This window comes from Mytilus galloprovincialis, chromosome 6, assembly GCF_965363235.1.
Source record: "Mytilus galloprovincialis chromosome 6, xbMytGall1.hap1.1, whole genome shotgun sequence".
NCBI classification, from domain to species: domain Eukaryota; kingdom Metazoa; phylum Mollusca; class Bivalvia; order Mytilida; family Mytilidae; genus Mytilus; species Mytilus galloprovincialis.
In genome coordinates, this window is record NC_134843.1 from 77907224 (window position 1) to 77928871 (window position 21648).

At 32.3% G+C, this 21648-nt stretch overlaps 1 long non-coding RNA gene across 1 annotated transcript; it reads right to left on the reverse strand.

Moving 5' to 3' along the window:
• Window positions 1-1610: 1610 nt before the first annotated feature.
• LOC143080394 (uncharacterized) lies at window positions 1611-9739 on the reverse strand. The gene is made up of 4 exons (XR_012979707.1): window positions 9452-9739; window positions 6222-6305; window positions 4357-4500; window positions 1611-3194 (listed from the first exon to the last, which is right to left on the reverse strand). It is a non-coding gene; the product is annotated as an uncharacterized LOC143080394 (long non-coding RNA).
• Between the last annotated feature and the right edge of the window lie 11909 nt (window positions 9740-21648).

Below are 21648 nucleotides of genomic sequence, written 5' to 3' on the forward strand. Positions count from 1 at the left end.
TAAATACATAGCAAAAGATCAGCTTAATTGATCAGTGGTCATTTTTGACATGTCTTGACTTGTCAGCAAAATACTAAAAAGGCTGGGTATATAAACTTTGCCAAATGCTGTTAATTCAACAATACCAGAAAAGACACACAAGTTGACAGAATGAGGACAATCGGTAGTGATATAGATTTGGTTGAGAGAGATCCCAATGGAATCAATTCACATTTAGGGGTATGTACTTTTTCCTTTACTTTATTTTATTATTTAAAACAATTATTTAAGGATTTTCAAATCAAAATAACTGACTGAAAATGTAAGATAGAAATATGATTTCATTTTATAGGAAAATAGTACCGCGTTCTGAAACTTTTTTTCCCAACTTTTGGAACCTTACCTTTACCTTGAACTTGTTTCGGTGTTAGCAATTTCATCATATATACTTAAAAACAAAGAACTAAAAATGGTGGAATATCAATATCAAATAGTCTGTATTAATCAGATACATTTTAAAATTATTCTAATATAATGTTTACCCCAAAAATGTAATTTAGAAACAGTGCTATACTTTACGATGAGAGAAACCCAAAAGTAATGTTTATATGGCCTATGCGTAAAACAAATTCAAGGTAAATTTGTCCTTTGGTTAAATAAATTCAGCATTGTTTTGTTATAAATTAAAGCGTTGGTTTTATCAATTGAATTGTATCATATCTTTCATGTAGGGTCCTTTTAAAGTCGACTTTACGGTATGATATGTTTTCATTGTTGAAGGCAGTACGGTTCCATATAGTAACTAAATTTTTCGTTGGCAAGCATACCAAATCCTTAAATTTATATAGCCGTATGCTTACAAATACTAACTATGATACTCTATTCTAAATATGATTTCTTCTTTTTCAGACATTACATTTCAACGATGTATTTGGAGAACCCGATGGAGTACACAGTATTGACTGTGTATGGAAACTATCTGCTAAATGTTTCGATTGCTGGAAGCTTCTTTGCTACAACATACTGACAATATTCTATGGTGTCTGCATTGCGGCTGAGTGGGGCTGTGAATTTGCTGTCATTGCTTTCTATCATATTTGGATCATTTCACCCTGCATGAAGATTTTTGAAATTAATTGTGGACTTTGTCAAAGAATTTATTCTACGTGTGTGAATTGCTGTATAGTACCGTGGTGCGAGGCCTTCGGAAGTTTATTCAGTGCCTTCAAGAAGTAAACCATAGTACCATTGTGCAAGGCCTTCAGAACCATTATCAGTGCCTTGAAGAAGTAAACTAGACTTTGTACCTCTTTGCAGCGTGAGCTAGTAGTACCATGCAGACATATCAAAAGACATCAATACATTTTATTGTAACTTAGCACATGCTTTTCATTGTAAGACCTATGTGTAGATATTTGTAGAACCATAACAAAAGGAAGACAGTTATAATACACAAACACATTTATTTATGTACCTGTATTTCTAAACCACGTTCTTTTTCTTGTTAACATTTGTTTTGTTTATTTATAATAAAATATTAAAGATACTACAGACATTTAGATTTTATAAAGGAAGTCTAGGAGCATCAATTCTCCTTTCCTTTTTTTAAAAAGAAAGACAAAAGTTATGGCTATTGTACTATTTTTAATTTGTGGAGAGACATACAAATCATGCAGTACATATTCTATGAATTGCTCACGTCCATGTATGAGAGAAAATACTATGTATGCCCTTTATTATGATGAACTTCATATGAATGAGAAGGAGACGTGGAGTATACGTCAATAAGACAGCAAACCAACTACACAGACAACAGAAAGAAACCTAAATGCCAACATGCAGTATGACCCTTCCTTATAAAAAAAGACATCTAGATGTCATCATGCAAGAAGCAGATTTCAATATTTACAGCTTTCAATGGCCATTAAACACATGATGAATTTTCGACGTTCCGGTCACATGATATGCGTACTTCCAATGAAACTCTCTCAAATTGTCATAATTAAGACATAAAGCTTTATTTAGAGTCGGTTTAAGCATAGCAATTACAAACATAAGCTCTGAAGAGCTTTTAAAACCGATATGTTAGCTCATGCATGTTTTGGACTTCGGTGTTGACATGAATATCAATAATGTGGTCAATTTTTATAAATTTTCTGTTTACAAAACTTCAAAGAGTTTTTCAAAAAACTAAGGATTTTCTTATCCCAGGCATAGATTACCGTAGCCGTTGGTAAAACGTTTTGGAATTTTGGATCCTCAATGCTCTTCTACTTTGTAATTGTTTGGGTTTAAAATATTTTTAAATGAGCGTCACTGATGACTCTTATGCAGATGAAACGCGCGTCTGGTGTACTAAATTATAATCCTGGTACCTTTGATAACCATTGGACGATTGACATTCAAGGATGAAAGCATTCGGAATTAAACTTTTAAAAAATCTCAGCAGTCTTTTCATTTATCAAGCGTCCCAAACATGCATGAACTATTTGCCACTGTACGTTAAGCAATTAATAATAAATTATCAAACTAAGTGTTGCACTGTTGAGGGCTTAGTGTTGAGACTCGGGACTATTTAGAAATTGATACATGTAAATTGTAGACAATGGTCTTTCATTGAAGACTATGGGTTACCCTACATATGTCTAGGGTTATCTGCGACCTTGACCTTATAGGTTGTTGTCTTATCTACTTTAATATCAGATATGATTTGTTGATTATGATACTAGTAATAAAATAATTTCAGGAAATAATTCTTCAACTTGATAGTTATTTATTTTATCACATTACAGACAGTTTTTTTCATATCTAGAAGCAAATATACCGATGAACAAATTCAAGAGGAAGCATTAAAAAGATATTGTTCATCTAATTGCATTACTATTTACTACACACAACACAGCTCAGTTTCGTTTTGTTTCTATACTTAGAACACGGGATGCTTCCACATCTTACTTCTACGAAACTAATGATGCCCTGGTTATAGTTTGTTGATCCCTGAGATTCCGGATCGGCGTCTGCGCAGACATATTCTGTTGATGCAAAACCACTTTCTGTTCTCACAGATACGAGAAACCCCGTGTATTCGTGGGTCCAACCTGCATAGCACGACGTTCTACCGGGAATCATCAATGATGTTTTACCTTTTGTCAGACACACAGCACATGGGACATCCTTATCATCCACGTGGTTTGAACTTTTGCTTCTGTCAATACCTGAAAAAAGGGGGAAACACTTTATAAATTTGCTGCATACGAAGCGTGAACAAACATTCTAAAATTTGAAATACAAAACATGTGTCAGGTATATATCAATGAGACAGCAACCAATCAACACAACGAACTCAAAATGTACATATCTAGATATATCTATAAACTGTCTTATAAGGTTTGCGGAAAATCTGGATTCAGAATATCTTTTTCGTCATCTGTTTGAACAGAATATTTTTTTTTTTTATCAAATTGGGAATCTGATTATTTGTTTGTCATTCCCTATATAAATATACAGTTTGTTTTCCTGTTTGAATTGAAGGACACTACAGTAACTGTGGATTTATTGATTTTCGTGGGTACAAATAATCGTGGATTAAGGAAAATATCATGTTCGTGGATATTTAAATTCGTGGTTTTGTTTAAGTTTGCATACAAGCCTTCAGAAAATTTGTCATTCGTTGACCATTTAATCTTGTGGTTCAACTGTATCCACGAAAATTGGTATCCAACGAATAATAATGAATCCACAGTTATCATTTTTGGGCTCTTAATAGCTTGTTGTTCGGTGTGAGCCATGGCAAAGTGTTGAAGGCTGTACTTTGACCTATACTTTTTAACATTTTATATACATCGTGACTTGAATGGAAAGTTGTCTCATTGGCTCTAATACCACATCTTCTAATTGATATACATGTAACGGGAGAGTTGATCGCTTACAAGGATATTTAACCTCTTAAAATTGTGTCGGGGGTTGCGCATTAATTTTTGGACCATATTTTGTATGTTATTTTTTGAATAAATCAAATCGTTGTTTAAAATACTCTTGAGAATTGTTTCTGGACATTTTTGATCGTACCTCACACACCTAGTTATTTACAGTTGATTCCATTGAGTGTGTAGACAAAGGTAATATATGTGGATAGCTTGCTTGTTAGCTGAACAGCGAATTCATTATTAGGTTAGGTAAACTACCCTCCTTTAAGAGTAGATTAGTCCGACAGATAACAAATCTATCTGTCTGTAGGACTAGGCTATTTCGAAAGGAGGGTAGTATATCTTACCTAATAATGACTTCACTGTTCAGCTAGCAAGCAAGCTAACCAAAGATATTACCTTTTTCTATACACTCAATGGAATCGGCTGTTAAACACTGAATGTTACTTACCTGTTAGCTCCCAGCCTATTCCATAAAGATGTCCAGGTGCTGTGTTCCAGTCTGCAGGGAAAGATTTCGTTTGAGGATTACTGGACAAACATAGATAATTAGATCCACTTCCTCTTGCGGTATGAGTAGGACCAGTCATAAATCCTAAAACAAATTCTCATTTATATATATTATTTTGGAGATATGGATTGATTGCCTATGAGACAACTCAATTGTTTAAACAACGTGGGTGTAGGCAACCAAGTGTGGTCGTACAACCTTCAATAATGAGCATAGCCCATACCACATGCGGCCGATTTTATTCCACACAGTATTTTTTGAATTATTTAAATCTTTAATTAATATATTTTATCTTGTGTTTCTTTTATCTTAAGTAGTTTAGTATTATGCCACATAATGGGTTTCCTTTTTATTGTATTTCCTTTACTTTTCTTTTAAATTCAAACAGCATGGATCAATTTTATTTCTCTATAATTTTGATGATTTATACATGATTAACGGGGAAAAACCACGTAATTTAAAAAAATAAAAATCCTTATTTGGAATATAAACAAAATGAACATCATTAATAGAATATAAACAAAATGAACATCATTAATAGAATATAAACAGCTGCGCCATGAGCGCATGATACGCCCGGCGTCTTGTGTGGAAGTTGTATGCAATAATCATAAAGAGTTTCTGAGAACGTTTTAAGCAATAACCATATATTGTTTTTGAGACACGGCGGGACATGTGAAACCCCCAACCCTGTTTTTTTTTTTTGTTTTTTTTTTTTTTTTACAAAAATCTAAATATCACTAAAATAAAATTTTGAATCAAAACCAAAAAGTATACAGATCTTTAGATTAATATAACAAAGAAGTGTGTAAAGTTTTAAGCAATAATCATAAATTATTTTTGAGATACTGTGCGACATGTAAAAAAAACCCTCCCCTGTTTAACAAAATACTCAATAACTCAAAAATGAAATTTTGAATCATCACCAAAAAGTATACAGATCTTTAGATTAATATAACAAAGAAGTGTGTAAAGTTTTAAGCTATAATCATAAATTGTTTTTGAGATACGGCACAACATGTAAAAAAAAACTTCCCCTTTTTTACAAAATACTCAATAACTCAAAAATGAAATTTTGAATCATCACCAAAAAGTATACAGATCTTTAGATTAATATAACAAAGATATGTGTAAAGTTTTAAGCAATAATCATAATTTTTTTAAGATATGGCGCGACATGTAAAAAAACCCTTTCCCTTTTTTACAAAATTCTCAATAACTCAAAAATGAAATTTTCAATCATCACCAAAAAGTATACAGATATTAAGATTAATATAACTAAGAAGTGTTTAAAGTTTTAAGCCATAATCAAGAATCGTTTTTTTAGATACGGTGCGACATGTAAAAATAAGTACATGTATTGTCTACGAGTACCGATAAAAAAGATAGGTATCAGCAATTGTTTTTCAGATTTTATGAATTTAGTATGTTTATATTCCTGCTACTCATGTAATGCTTGATTATGATACTTTATCAAATTAGTAAAGCTATCTGTATCCCTTGTTATGATATTTTTATTCAAACTGCAAATCTTATCTTCTCGAACTCAGAATGCTGTATCATATAAGTTCACATATAAAAAAGAAGATGTGGTGTGATGGCCAATGAGACAACTCTCCACAAGAGACCAAATGGCACAGAAATTAACAACTATAGATCACCGAACGGCCTTAAACAATGAGTAGTACCCATACCGCATAGTCAGCTAAAAAAAGCCTCACATGTCGGTCTTCATGTGAGATAAAACTTGTGTGCTATCATGTTAAAATCAGACTGAAAATTATAGTTTAAGTTTACATTAGTACCCGTATAAACCAATGACGACTTTGTACCATCGCATGAAGTGCGTCCCCATCTTACAAATGTACTGCCCTTCATACACTTCTTTCCTACAACAATAAGTATTATTAACGTCAAAGAAATAATAGCAGATATACCAAATAATTTGTATCTATATATAATATATATATATATATATATGTCTTTATTCAATTATTTGATACTTTATTTGTATAATCGGATATTAATTAATGTTTAAGAATGCACAATGAATGCCTGTATAAGATTTCAGTTTTGGTGTTTTAACGCCACTTTTAAGCACCGCATTTAGGCTATTTCGTGGCGGCCAGTGTTTTTTGGTGGAGGAAGCCAGAGTGCACGGAGAACACCGACCTTCGATAGGAAAACTGACAATCATAGTCAATTAAGATTGGAATCGAGTGCACCCACACAAGCAGGGTTCGAACTCACAACCTCAGTGTTGACTGGCTAGTGATGACAGTAGTAACTACTTAGACCACTCGGCCCCCGAGGCCCTGAATGGCTAAGAAGGGGCCCGCTACAGTCATGTCTCAGTGATTCTCAATATAATAAACCAAGTTTTCCCACAAAAGGGGACCGGGCACCCTGCCCCTATATCGCCCCTGAATTCAGTGTATCGACATTTTTGTTAAAAGCCAAAAAGTAAAATGAAATAAAAATGTTGCCAATTTAGGTCGAATCAGAACACAAAAAACGAGAAATAAAAAAATAATTACCTCTTTTGATGCACATAGCCATATCTATCTATATAAATCTATCTCTGTCTCTATATATATTTATCTTACCTCCTAAACATTTCTAGGAATATAATTGGTTAAAAGCGTCCGCGTGGAGACCGTGTATATTTAATATTAGGTTAGTAGGGAGGCTGGGCTTAATTCAATACACGGGTAGTAGTGGATTTACGACTTTGGAACTGTTTGATTATTTAAAAGTATTGAAAGTTCTGTTAAATATTGTTATATCAAGGTTGTTGATATCGTTATTGTTTGGATTATTTTTTTTAGTGCAGACCAATTGAAGAAGGTTCTTAAAATTGAACAACACTTTAATATAGAAATAAGATGTGTTATGATAGCAAATGAGACAACTCTAGTCTTAATTCAACAAATAAAAATAGTCGGTAAGATAAATTCGTTACATAGTGTGTTAGTGCCCTAATATGATATATACGGGGATAGTAAATTCCATATAAGGTTCGAGCTTCGCTCTCACCCCATATGGAATATATCAAGGTTGTTGAGCTTCGCTCTCACCCAATATGGAATTTACTGACCCCGTATATAAATAGACAATAATAATGTCACACAGCCGGAGAAAGATACAACACAATGAAATGTACATCATTACCTGTTGAAAACCGCAATCAATGGTGAACGAATTCGTTTGTTTATAGACTAAAATATCAACAATAAACATAACATAATGATTTATAGGTTGCAAACAAAAAATATTAACAAGTGAAATATGTTTTTTCCAAAAATTGTAAATGAAACAAGTTTGAGTCGTTGAACGCATCGTTGTTTACATTGGAAGCAAGAACAGGTTGTAGAGGTCGTATGAATAAATAATAGTGTTGTCAAATCGTACACTTTTGCCTAACCGGTTACTCGGATAATCGTTCGACCGATTAACCGGTTAACCGGTAATTTAAGTTGTGAAAGCCTTATCAATAGAACCCTACACATAGATATAAGATGTGGTATGATTGTCAATTTGACAACAAGTCATAAATACGCTTTTAGAATTGAAGTTTTTCCTTTAGCATTATAAGGCGTGTCTGTGAGGATTCCTGGCGAAGTTTGACTTTTAATAATCAAATACACCGTATCAACTATAGCGTTTGTACCAACTTCAGATTAAAAAATCCAAAAACAAAATCTTAATCTCGTAAAATTGAATATGTCATATGTCTGAAACCGATTATTCTTTCCTTTTCTCTTGTTGTCTCCGAAAATAATGGGGGGTGTTTCAATTTGAAATGATTAATTATAAAAAAGAAGATGTGGTATGATTGCCAATGAGACAATTCTTCACAAGAGACCAAAATGACACAGAAATTAACGACTATAGGTCATTGCACATGCTGTGCTACCTGTTTCTTCACTGTGTTTGCTTTTTTCTTTAAGCATGTTACTCGTACTTTCACGTATACATTGAGTACATTCACATTGGTTTACATTTCACAATTTTTTAATTTAAAGTAAGACTAACCCTTGCACTACGGAGGTTGCACATTTAAATGTAGGTTTACACAATATTAGATCGAAAACGAAATAATGAAGTAATTAGTAAAATTAAATCTCATTACTGATTTAAAGTTACTGTTAAAAAAACATGTTTACTAATTATGTTACTTATGATCCTGCCCCGAACTCTAATTAATTTTATGTATTTAGGATTAACAATAGCAATCAATATACTAGACAATTGATCTGTCAAACTAATTACCATGACGACAATATTTAAATAAAACAACTATTTAATGATTTGATTTTCAACACAAATTTATATCAAATCTATCGAAATTGAAAAAAGTCCGGTTAACCGGTTGGCGTTTTTGGTATTCGGTATTCGGTCGTTCGACCGATTAACCGGTTAACCGTTGACAACACTAAATTAAATACATATAATTTCGACAATTTCTATTTAAATATTCATGAGGAAAAGTGATATCAGGTCAGTGACTGTATATGAATAGAAATATACGGTCAACGCATTTTGACTGCTCAAGCAGAACGAGTGCAGTATAAATCATATTAATAACTAATAATATCAGTGTTGCTCGTAGATGGTATATGAATAAGAGATGCTAGGAAGATTGAAATGGTACATATAACCCAACAACATCAACGGAACATATCATTTATAAATGTAATCAAACCTTCATTTGATCGCTGAGAATCTATGCGAAAACTAAGTGAATGAACAAAGACATTTTAGTACAAGATTATGTCCCTAGTACACGGTTGCCTAAACCGCACTATCATATTCTATGTTCAGTGGACAATGTAAATGGAGTAAAGACTCTAATTTGACATTAAAATTAGAAGATCATATCATAGGGAGCATGTGTACTAAGTTGCAAGTTGGTTGGACTTCAACTTCATCAAAAACTACCTCGACCAAAAACTTTAACCAGAACTTTAACGCACAGACCAGAAAACATAATACACATAAACCGGGCATAAAAATATAAAAGATTACATATTACCTTGTAATTTGTCAACTTCCGACTTAACAGCTTTTGTCACTTCTGTCTGTATATACTTAAATAAAACGTTATTAAGTTTGGAAACATCGAGGTCAGCTTTCAACGTGGCTTTCAAACCATTCATTAGCCCAACAGATATGATTTGCGGACATTGGTCTCCAATGCAGTCCTTTGTCAGGGTACCAGTAGTGAATGCAGTACAACAAAACAGGACAGCAAACATAGGAATGGTTAACTTGTTCATTGCAGCAGTTGGATAAATTATTATGTCAATTCTGTCTCCGTCGTTGGTAATTTATGTTGATGGAATAGCAAGGATATGTATTACATGAAGTAAAAAAACAAAATATCGAATTCGTTTACATTTCAGATTGTCTGTAATATAAACGTATAGGAGCGACAGATGTTTTGATTGCAATAATATTTTTACTTCTTGGAATTGGTTTAATTTGTAAAAAAAAATATTTTGCGATGGCAAACTTCGAGACAAATTGGGAAAAGAAGTATATTTTGAGTCATTTTAATCATTTCGTTCAGTTTGAAAAAGAGAACATGGAGCCGTCTTTCTAAATCATAAAATGACATTTGACTTGATTCTTTATGAAAATTATTTAATTCCAATTTTTATGAAGAAATCACCGATTATATTTTTTGTTGATAAAGTAAATATACTGTTTTTCTTCTAGATATTGAAAATTTAATAAGAAATAAATTATTTCCAGAGAATTGTTACGCATATTGAGAGGACACTTTGATAAAGAAAGATGTCCAACTCGTTTTACAAAAAAATTGCATATATGTTTAACTTTTGAAACCAAAAAGTTTAATATGTCTATCAAAAGGATAGAAATGTCAAAGCAATCGAAATTTCAGGTCTTCTTCAACTTGACGACAATATAATATATGTATCATTAAAATCAGCACTTTTAATTGGCTGACAACAATCGCGACGCATTCTAAAGTTCAATTGTATTTGTAAATAAAATGCAACATTTATGACTGCAGTGCTTCTTATGACAACACCACTACAATACATAAGAATTAAACAAAGGAAAAGCTTGATATACAACGTTTTACTACAGAGAACGAACCACCGCACTGTAGCATAGACCATCGCACGCCAGCGTGACAATCGAACTTCAGAATCCCCATAGTAATACATAATATATTTAAAGGTTGACAGTGAACACGGATGCGGTCACTTTTATTTTTGACAAAAATCATCTGATAAGTGACGTATTATGGCATATTTGATAGATTTTTCATATTTAAGCTTTGTGGCACCGTTAAAGTCCACAATTCCTCTAAAGTCCACAACACCGCTAAAGTCCACAACAATTTTCCGCTAAAGTCCACAACGCCGTTAAAGTCCACAAAATTTCCGCTACAGTCCACAAAATGACCTCCGATAAAGTCCACAAGAAAACACCGTTAAAGTCCACAATAAAAAGTTCCGCTAAAGTCCACAAAAAAGCACCGTTAAAGTCCAAACATTTTTTTTCATTATCAAAAGACAATTTTCTGTTTTTTTACACCCGATATTATAGATCTAATTAAAAGCACGGACTTTTGTTCTTAGAAAGTATATCTTGTCAGCATAAATTATATTTTTGATGAATGAAAATATTATAGTATTTGCTTTATCGATTTAAATGCGATTTTCTATCAATCAAACAGACAACATTTCTGAAAAGTTATCTAGCTATTATACTCTTTTTATTCTTTAGTAAATATTTGTTCATCCACAAGAAACTCCAACATAGCGTTCTTTTTATGTATATTCTGGAGACATAATTTGGAGCCTATATTTGACATACAAATTTCCTTTGCAATATCTATAAAACATAAGTAAGATTTCCATTCAGTGTCTGTCAGGTTCCACAGGAGCCAAAACGGTCCGTAAATCTCAAAAATAGACTTGGATCCATCATGTTCTTGTTTGAAATCAAAATAATGATAAAGAATACCTCACATTCATTCATTTAGTGATGCTCAGCAGATTTCCATCACTCATTAGTTTGCATATAAAAAAGAAGATATGGTATGATTGCCAATGAGACAACTGTCCACAAGAGACCAAAATGGCACAGACATTATAAACAACTGTATTTTTTTTTCAACAATGCTACATGTATATATATGTTCCAGACAATATGAGTACATTTGTATTTGAACCCTTACTCGTACGGTCTGGACCATATAAGTATACCTGAACGTATGCTCGTACCGTATGAGTATACTGGAGCTCGTATGGTTTAGTATGAGGTCGACCATACATGTGCATTTGTCAAATTTATCAAGAGTCAGAAAATGAAATAAAAACTTTAACCAAATAAACTAGAGTCTCTAAAGAGCCTGTGTCGCTCACCAGTGTTTACTGATCCTTTGGACATCATGTAAAATAAGGTTAAAATCATAATTTATAGTATAAGATATCATTAGATACTATAATAATATCTAAGATAATAGCAAAAGACTGCAAAATTTCAATAAAATTACTAACTCAGGGGCAGCAACCCCACAACTGGTTGTCTGATTTGTCTGAAAATTTCAGGGTAGATATATCTAAATCTGATAAACATTTTTGCCACTGTCAGATTTGCTCTAAATACTTCAGTTTCAGAGATATAAACCAAAAACTGATTTTACCCTATGTACTATTTTTAGCCATGTCTGCCATCTTCGTTCTCGGGCAAGGTCATCGAACACATTTTTAAAACTATATACTCTTATGATGATTGTGGATAAGTTTTGTTACACTTTGTTTTAGTAGTTTCAGAGGAGAAGATTTTTGTAAAAGTTAACGACGACGTCGGACGTAAAGTGATGAGAAAAGGTAACTTGGCCCTTTGGGCCAGGTGAGCAAAAAGTGACGCTACATTTTTTAGTATAAACTGAGTTCAAATGCTCAAATTGCAATTGAAGTTATGGAGGTACATACATGTATATTTTGGAAGATACGTTTTAGAACATTTAGGAACGTTGTACTTCAAAAACCGTCAAGCCAGTAAAGTATAATGGTCAGAAGTATTTGTCACCTACAATTAGTTGTTATATATATCATGAAATCTACGGGTATTTTTCATAACAAATATTTAGGAATTATTTCATGTAAGATTTTAATCCAAATTAGTACTAATAGAAGCAGAAATCTCATAGGTTTATTTGTTTATTTGGTAATTTATCTATTTTGACGCGTAATTTGAAATCTACGGGTTTTATTCATAACAAATATTTAGGAACTATTTCATGTAAGATTTTAATCCAAATTAGTACTAATAGAAGCAGAACTCTCATAGGTTTATTTGTTTATTTGGTAATTTATCTATTTTGAAGCGTTAATTCTCAATTTCTGATAATATAACACAAAGTTTATATCTTATCCAAAAATTTGATTCACACCAAAAATGACAAAACTAACCGAAGAAACGTATGATCAAATAAACAAATATATTATATTCAGACAATTCTGCGCCTTTCATCAAATGGTTTGTGAAAATCCAACTGTAAATGCCGTCAAATGTATTTTTTTTTTTGCATTCACTTGCCGATGTTTTTGTGTGTTGAGAAATCCAGAACTAATAAAAATAAGTGTCTTTGAGCATCGGAGGGTGTTGATATAGGATAAAGACAGGATGTGGATATAGAATAAAGGCGATAGGAACGTTTAAATGTATCTTGCATTGAGCCCGAACACCAACAATTGTTGAACTATCTTATAGTTCAAATGTTATAGATTATGAGGCACCTTTGCTTTATACATTAATTATGTCAAAAAGTGATTATATGCAAAGAATAAGAGAAATTACTTGTTGAATGCAGTCATAATAAATAACAAATTAACACACTTTTTAGAAATGATGTCCAAATTGGCCATCAAGATCAAAATTAATAGAACTAAATCATATACCGAAACTGTACTTTTTTCATGTATCAAACTGATAAAGAAAATACTACCGAGAAGAAAGGCCCATGCTTTGTATTGTACTAACGGGATAAAAATAACGAATAATATGTTTTTAACAATAAAAAAATTGGTGTGGACTTTAACGGTTCTTTTTTGTGGACTTTAGGGGAACTTGCTATTGTGGACTTTAACGGCGTTTTCTTGTGGACTTTAGCGGAAAGTTTGTGGATGTTAGGGGCGTTGTGGACTTTAGTGGAAATTTGTTGTGGATTTTAGCGGTGTTGTGGACTTTAACGGTGCCACAAAGCTTGAATTCGAGCATCTTTAAACACCGAGGCCAAAATAGGTCCTTACCCCTTTACCCCTTTATATAGAACTGGGTATTAGAATTTCAACAAAAGGCTTGGCTTAAAACATACATATGTGTTACTACGCTTTTTGATTGAGTAATTCTAATTGATATTTTATAGTGTGTCTTTCTTTGTTGTGATATTACACTATTGTTACAGATAAGGGACAATGTTTGGTACCATTAAAACGTTTAATCCTGCTGTTTGCAGCTGTCCTAAGTCAGGAATCTGATGTTCAGTAGTTGTCGTTTGTTGATGTGGTTCATAAGTGTTTCTCGTTTCACGTTTTTTATGTTGATTAGACCGAAGGTTTTCCCGTTTGAATGGTTTTACACCAGTAAGTTTTTGGGGCCCTTTACTGCTTGTTGCTCGCTGTGAGCCAAGGCTCCGTGTTTGAAGACTGTACCTTGACCTATAACGGTTTACTTTTAGAAAATGTGATTTGGATGGAGAGTTGTCTCATTGGCACTCATACCACATCTTCCTATATCTATATATATAGAGTTCAACACCAACATGATAAAACATGCAAACAACGACTTTGAGAAGGACTGTTTGTAAATGGATGTGTAACAGGTATGTTATATTTCAAATTGTAATATTTTAAAGTGCTGTAAGGATTTTTTATTAGAATATATCTTAAAATTGTTTGTTTTCTCCTTGTCACATTACCCACATCGATTTTTTTTTTATTAATTTATGTTTTTTTTTTTTTTATGTTAGCTTCTAGTTCTTATCTTAAACAATTCAATTGATGTATTCCCACTTTTTCAGTGTTTTTGGTAAATTTATGGAAAATTGGCGTTCAATGATGAATTTGAGACTGATCAACTCGGAGAAAAAACTAAAAAAAGGTTAGTAGCTCAGTCGTCGTTTCTGTGCTGCCAAATCTTCAATGAAGACCTCGTTGGAGTACATTACCATTTATAGATCAATTTAACCCTTAATAAAACCATATATGCCAGACAAGATGTTTAATACCTCTCTTATAAAAGTAAACCATTATAATATAGGTCAAGGTATGTTCTTCAACACAGAGCCTTGGCTCACACCGAACAGCAAGCTATAAATTTATGAATTCATTACAAGGTGATGAAACCTTAGTACAATGTACGATGACAAGATCAACTTGCTGTTTACAGATACAAGGATGATATTTTGTCAAAATACAAGCCATTGTTTCTTTATATTTCAGTAATATTCCTCTTTGTTGTCCCCTTTGTATATATGTGTATAAAGGAAGAGATTCCTCTTTGGTACTTTGTTAACATTTCTTATTCATTTAACATTCATTGTGTTATGAGATTCTGACTGACGATGTGAAGGAAGACATGAAACCTATCAAAGACCTATTGGATACCTCCAACTACGGCTCATTCAACAAAACGAAACATCTCTTTTCCAACAAATATAAGAAAGACGTTAGGAAATTTTAAGATGAGTTTGGTGGTGAGTTCTTTCAAAAAACATTTTTTTTTCTCGTTTTAAAGTTTAACAGAAATTTTCTTTTTAATTTTCTTTTTAATGTTCTTTTCTAACAAATAAAATTGAGAATTGAAATGGGGAATTTGCCAAAGAGACAACAACCCGACCATAGAGCAGACAACAGCAGAAGGTCACCAACAGGTCTTCAATGCAACGAGATACTAAACTCCAAATTGTACACAAGAAACTAAAAGTTAAAATAATACAAGACTAACAAAGGCCAGAGGCTCCTGACTTGGAACAGGCGCAACAATGCGACGGGGTTAAACATGTTTGTAAGATCTCAACCCTCCACCTATACCTCTAGCCAATGCAGAAAAGTAAACGCATAACAATACGCACATTAAAATTCAGTTCAAGAGAAGTCAAAGTCTGATTTCAGAAGATGTAACCAAAGAAAATAAACAAAATGACAATAATACATAAATAACATCAGACTACTAGCAGTTTTACTGACATGCCAGCTCCAGACTTCAATTAAACTGATTGAAAAATTATGTCTTCATCATATGAATATCAGGCACAATCCTCCCCGTGAGGGGTTTAGTATCATACCATCATAACATATATGAGAAGAACATAACCTGTGTCATGCCAACAACTGGGTTATTAATAATAAATGTGTTTAGTTCCGATGCAAAGACCCTATAAGTGAATCAATATTAACGCCAAAATATGCAATCTTTAATGACCTGACAACAGTATCGTAACTATATCCCTTCTTAATAAGTCTATTTAAAGGTTTTGTTAGCTTCTGAGGTGAATACTGACATTTTTGTGCTTTATAAAGAATATTTCCATAAAATATTGGATGTGAAATACCTGAACGTATAAGAAGTCTGCATGTTGAGCTATATTTCCGAATGATGTCCTTATACCTGATGATAAAATTTAGTAAATGTTTTGACTAGTTTGTGATATCGAAATCCCTAGTGTCATAATTTTTCAGTAATACATAAATTTCTCTCGTTAAAATGTTCTTTTTTAATTTTCTTTTGTAACAAATTTTCTTTTAATAAATTATTTTTAATTTTCTTTTCAATTTTCTTTTCTATTATTTTTAATTTTCTTTTTAATTTTCTTTTCAATTATTTTTAATTTTATTTTCAATTATTTTCTTTTCAACTCTTTTTAATTTTCTTTTCAATTCTTTTTAATTTTCTTTTCAATTATTTTTAATTTTCTTTTGTAACAAATTTTATCTTTAATTTTCTTTTGTAACAAATTTTATCTTTAATTTTCTTTTGTAACAAATTTTCTTTTTAATTTTCTTTTGTGACATTTTTCCTCTCTAAAGTTTAACAGAAATTTTCTTTTTAAATTTTCTTTTTAATTTTCTTTTAAATTATTATTAAATATTGTCTTTCTCATGTTCTTCAAAAAATCTTTTCGGGTGTTCCTTTGAAAGAATTCGTTGGCCTGAGACCTAAAATGTACAACCTTTTGTTCAACCAGACCACTAAAGAAGGCATCAAATGTGAAAAGGAAAAAAAAGTTGCGAAAGGCATTTCAAAAACTGAAATAAAACAGATTCTCCGACATGAAATATATAAGAAATGTTTGAATCAAGAAACTACGACCACCAATTGATTGTGAAACTAGAGGCTCTTAAGAGCCTGTGTCGATAACCTTTGTCTATGTGCATATTAAACAAAGGACACAGATGGATTCATGACAAAATTGTGTTTTTGTGAAGGTGATGTGTTTGTAGATCTTACTTTACTGAACATTCTTGTTTCTTACAATTATCTCAATTTATAATGAACTTGGCCCATTAGTTACAGAGGAAAATATTTTGTTAAAATTTACAAAAATTTACAAAATTTAAAAAAAAATTATTAAAAATTGACTATAAAGGGCAATAAATCCTTAAGGGGTCAACTGACCTTTTTTGGTCATGTTGACTTATTTGTGGATCTTACTTTGCTGAACATTATTGCTGTTTACAGTTTATCTCTATCTATAATAATATTCAAGATAATAACAAAAAACAGCAAAATTTCCTTAAAAATTTCCAATTCAGGGGCAGCAACACAAAAACCAGTTGTCGGATTCATCTGAAAATTTCAGGGCAGATAGATCTTGACTTGCAAAACAATTTAACCCCCATGTCTGAATTGCTCTTAATGCTTTGGTTTCAGAGTTATAAGCCAAAATCTACATTTTACCCCTATGTTCTATTTTTAGCCATTGCGGCCATCTTGGTTGGTTGGCAGGGTCACTGCACAATTTTTTTTAAACTAGATACCTCAATGATGATTATGGCCAAGTATGGTTAAATTTGGACCAATAGTTTTAGAGGAGAAGATTTTGTAAAAGATTAGAAAATATTAGGAAAAATTGGTATAAAATGACTATAAAGGGCAATTACTCTTTAAGGGGTCAACTGACCATTTTAGTCACATTAACTTATTTGTAGATCTTACTTTGCAGAACATTATTGTTGTTTACAGTTTATCTCTATCTATAATAATATTCAAGATAATAGCCCCAAAACAGTATAATTTCCTTAAAATTGACAATTTAGGGGCAGAAACCCAACAACCGGTTACCATTTTCGTCTGAAAATTTCAGAGCAGATAGATCTTTACCTGATAAACAATTTTACCCCATGTCAGATTTGCTCTAAATGCTTTGGTTTCAGAGTTATAAGCCAAAATCTACAATTTACCACTATGTTCTATTTTTAGCCATAACGGCCATCTTGGTTGGTTGGCCGGGTCACGCCACACATTTCTGTATGAAATTCAATGTGAAATATTATATGAAATTCAACACTGAACAAATTTCAAATACAAGAAATTCAATGGATTTTTTTTTCAATAATTATTTATTTCACAACAGTAGCCTTTGATAAACTTGTTTTCATTGCTTTAACACTGAATCTTGGTAGTCTAAAATCTGTCAAATAAGAGTTTGACGGGGACATTAACACACCCGGATAGAGAACATGTGCCGGATTACAGAAGAACGAACAATATGGACAGTAGTGAAGACTATGGACATCAGTAACTATGGAATTATTATCACGAACAAATTCATGACTGCCTTTCTGTGTATTACAGGAATTAAGTGTAGATTTACTTTTCTTTCCTGGTGGACATTTTCCTTTCCTTGGAACACCTTGGTTCAGAACAGAGTCAATCGGTGGAAACTTTTTCTTTTTGTCAAATCGACATTTATGTTGGGGATTTTTTGACAGCTGTCTCGTAATACATCCTGGTCTTTCAAAAGAACTTTGTTGTTTTATTTTAGAAATCTTCCGAATAGATATTGGATCTACGGAGACTTTTCGCATATTGATCGGTATCCGATGGTATTCATTCGTATCCACTAAGACTATCTCGGCTGTTAAGAGCGCAATCTGACTGCGCAAGGCAGATTCTTGTTCACAGACTGTCGTATACTGTTCTTTAAGTACGTTTAATTCTTGCCGCATTTCTTTGCTGGATGTTAGCAGACGACAGTTTGGTCTTCCCCATTGTTTCTTCAGACGATCGATTGTTTTAGAGACCTGCAGCTGCCTTGTCTTTTTCCTGAGGTCTTTGTAAGTGTTAAGTGTTGAATTTGCTCTCAATGCAGTGTCGCTTGGTGCAACATCTTTTTCTTTGGTTATACACCGGCTATCGCTCTTTGTTTGACGAACGTCTGTCATGTTCTGAATTAGAAATACATATTTATGAATACTAAACATATTATTTATGTTGTTAGTTTTCTCTTTTGAATTGTTTTACATTTGTCATTTCGGATCCTTTTAAAATTAATTATAAGGTAAGCCATTGTTCATTGTTGAAGGCCGTTGAAAGGACTTTGCGGTGTGAGATTTGATGAATGGTAAAGACCGTACTATGACCTATAGCTGTTAACTTTTGTGTCATTTGCTCTCTAGTGGAGAGTTGTCTCATTGGAAATCATACCACATCTTCTTTTTTTATATAGAACTGTAAGAAAGTATCAATGCCGATTATTTTCTCCCTGACAGCGAGAACGAAAAGTTTAAACGAAATCTAAAGTTTATCGACCGAATGCACGCTAATTGGGCCCCTTTGATAACGGACTTGTCTCTGTATTGCTATAATCACAGGTTATGGCCAAACTCAGAAATGAGCCATAAAAAGTATTTGATAGAAGAACAAAAATCCAACAAAATAACACTTTCTGTAACTTGATATAAGATTTTTGCTTTAAATAATTAAGGATTATTATCTAAGCATACTACGAAAATTCACCCAAGGGAATTACTGTTAATATAAAGAGCAATTACTTGTTTCGCATGGGTAGGTCTCAAAATTAAGATAAACGGAACGATGTTTTGTTTCAAAATGAAAATGCCCTTTTTGGACGATGATGTGTTGACCCTTTCTTACGGTAAATATATTTAAAAACTCGTTCGCCATGTCCATATCTGTAGTTGAGATTAAGCTTTCAATGAACTTTAAATGTATAACTTATAAATTATCAAGTCCGGGAGTTTGTTACCTCAAATTAAGACACCTATAATGTTTTTCATTTTTTTTAAAAGATATTTTGAACAAAACTGACTGCAAATAGTGAAATATAGAATATCATAATAATTAATTAAGCTTTTATTAATATTTGAAAAAAAAAAATGTGAATTGTAGCCTATGCCCCTTTTATCTGTGTTCTTCATCCACGACTCACTCCGTACTTACTGTTTGAAATGGATAAAACGGGAAAAAGCTGACAAAAAATCTTTGGACTATTTTTTTAATTCAGTAATAAACATTGTTGATATACGTATTCAACATTTTAAAGAACATTTTACTCTTAAAAATAACCACAATAAACCTATTTCTCGTATCAAACATAAACTAAAAGAACTAGCCAAGGAATTTGTTTTTGTCCCGGCCGATAGAGCTGCTAATAATATTATTATTGTTTGACGTAAATTTTACATTGAGGTTCTACAAAAAGAAATCACCAATTCACCAACATTCCAACTGACTCCATTTTCAGAAAACGACATCTGTAACAAACATAAACTTTTAGCTACCGCTTTACAAGCAGAACCAAAAACAATGAAAGTCCCAACTATGTATTGGCTTCCGAAACTACACAAAACACCTTACAAATATAGATTTATTTCGTCTTCAAGCCATTGTTCCACTACTAAATTATCTGTTCTTCTTACTAGTACACTTGGTACAATCAAAAACCTGATAATAAATTGTTCAAATAAAGCCTTCGAAAATAGTGGAATTAGTCACTTTTGGAGTGTCAAAAACTCGTTGGAAGTACTTGATAAATTGCATGCTTATATTGGTGATTTTGAATCTGTTCAAAGTTTTGATTTTTCTACCCTATATACCACATTGCCTCACATTCTCATTAAGAAAAAATTCACACCTAATTAAATGGGCATTTAAAAAGTCAGAATGTGAATATATATGTTCAAACTCTTTTAGGTCATTTTTTAGTAGCAATACACAAAAAAAAACTATGTCAATTGGACATGCTTTGATACTATATCTGCTCTTGAATTTTTACTAGATAACATTTTTGTTCGCTTTGGAGATTCCGTATATCGTCAGGTTATCGGAATTCCAATGGGGACTAACTGTGCACCACTTATTGCGGACCTGTTTTTGTATTGCTATGAGTTACAATTAATGACAAATATCAGCAAAGACCCATCGAAACAACATCTGATACACATTTAATAATACTTTTAGATATTTGGATGATATTTTAGCTCTCAATAATGACGACTTCAGTATGTATATTAAAGAAATTTATCCTCCTGAACTTACTTTAAATAAAGCTAATACTAACAATGACCACTGCCCTTTCCTCGATCTTGATATATACATATCACAAACGGAAAGCTTAATACTAAAATTTATGACAAAAGAGATGATTTCTCATTTCCTATCGTTAATTATCCATTTTTAGATGGTGACGTTCCCTTGTCACAATCGTACGGAGTTTATATATCTCAACTTGTACGATTCGCTCGTGTATGTAACAATGTTTTAGATTTTAACGAGAGAAATTTATGTATTACTGAAAAATTATTACACCAGGGTTTTCGATATCACAAACTAGTCAAAACATTTACTAAATTTTATCATCGGTATAAGGACATCATTCGTAAATATAGCTCAACATGCAGACTTCTTATACGTTCAGGTATTTCACATCCAATATTTTATGAAAATATTCTTTATAAACCACAAAAATGTCAGTATTCACCTCAGAAGCTAACAAAACCTTTAAATAGACTTATTAAGAAGGGATATAGTTACGATACTGTTGTCAGGTCATTAAAGATTGCATATTTTGGCGTTAATATTGATTCACTTATAGGGTCTTCGCATCGGAACTAAACACATTTATTATTAATAACCCAGTTGTTGGCATGGCACGGGTTATGTTCTTCTCATATATGTTATGATGGTATGATACTAAACCCCTCACGGGGAGGATTGTGCCTG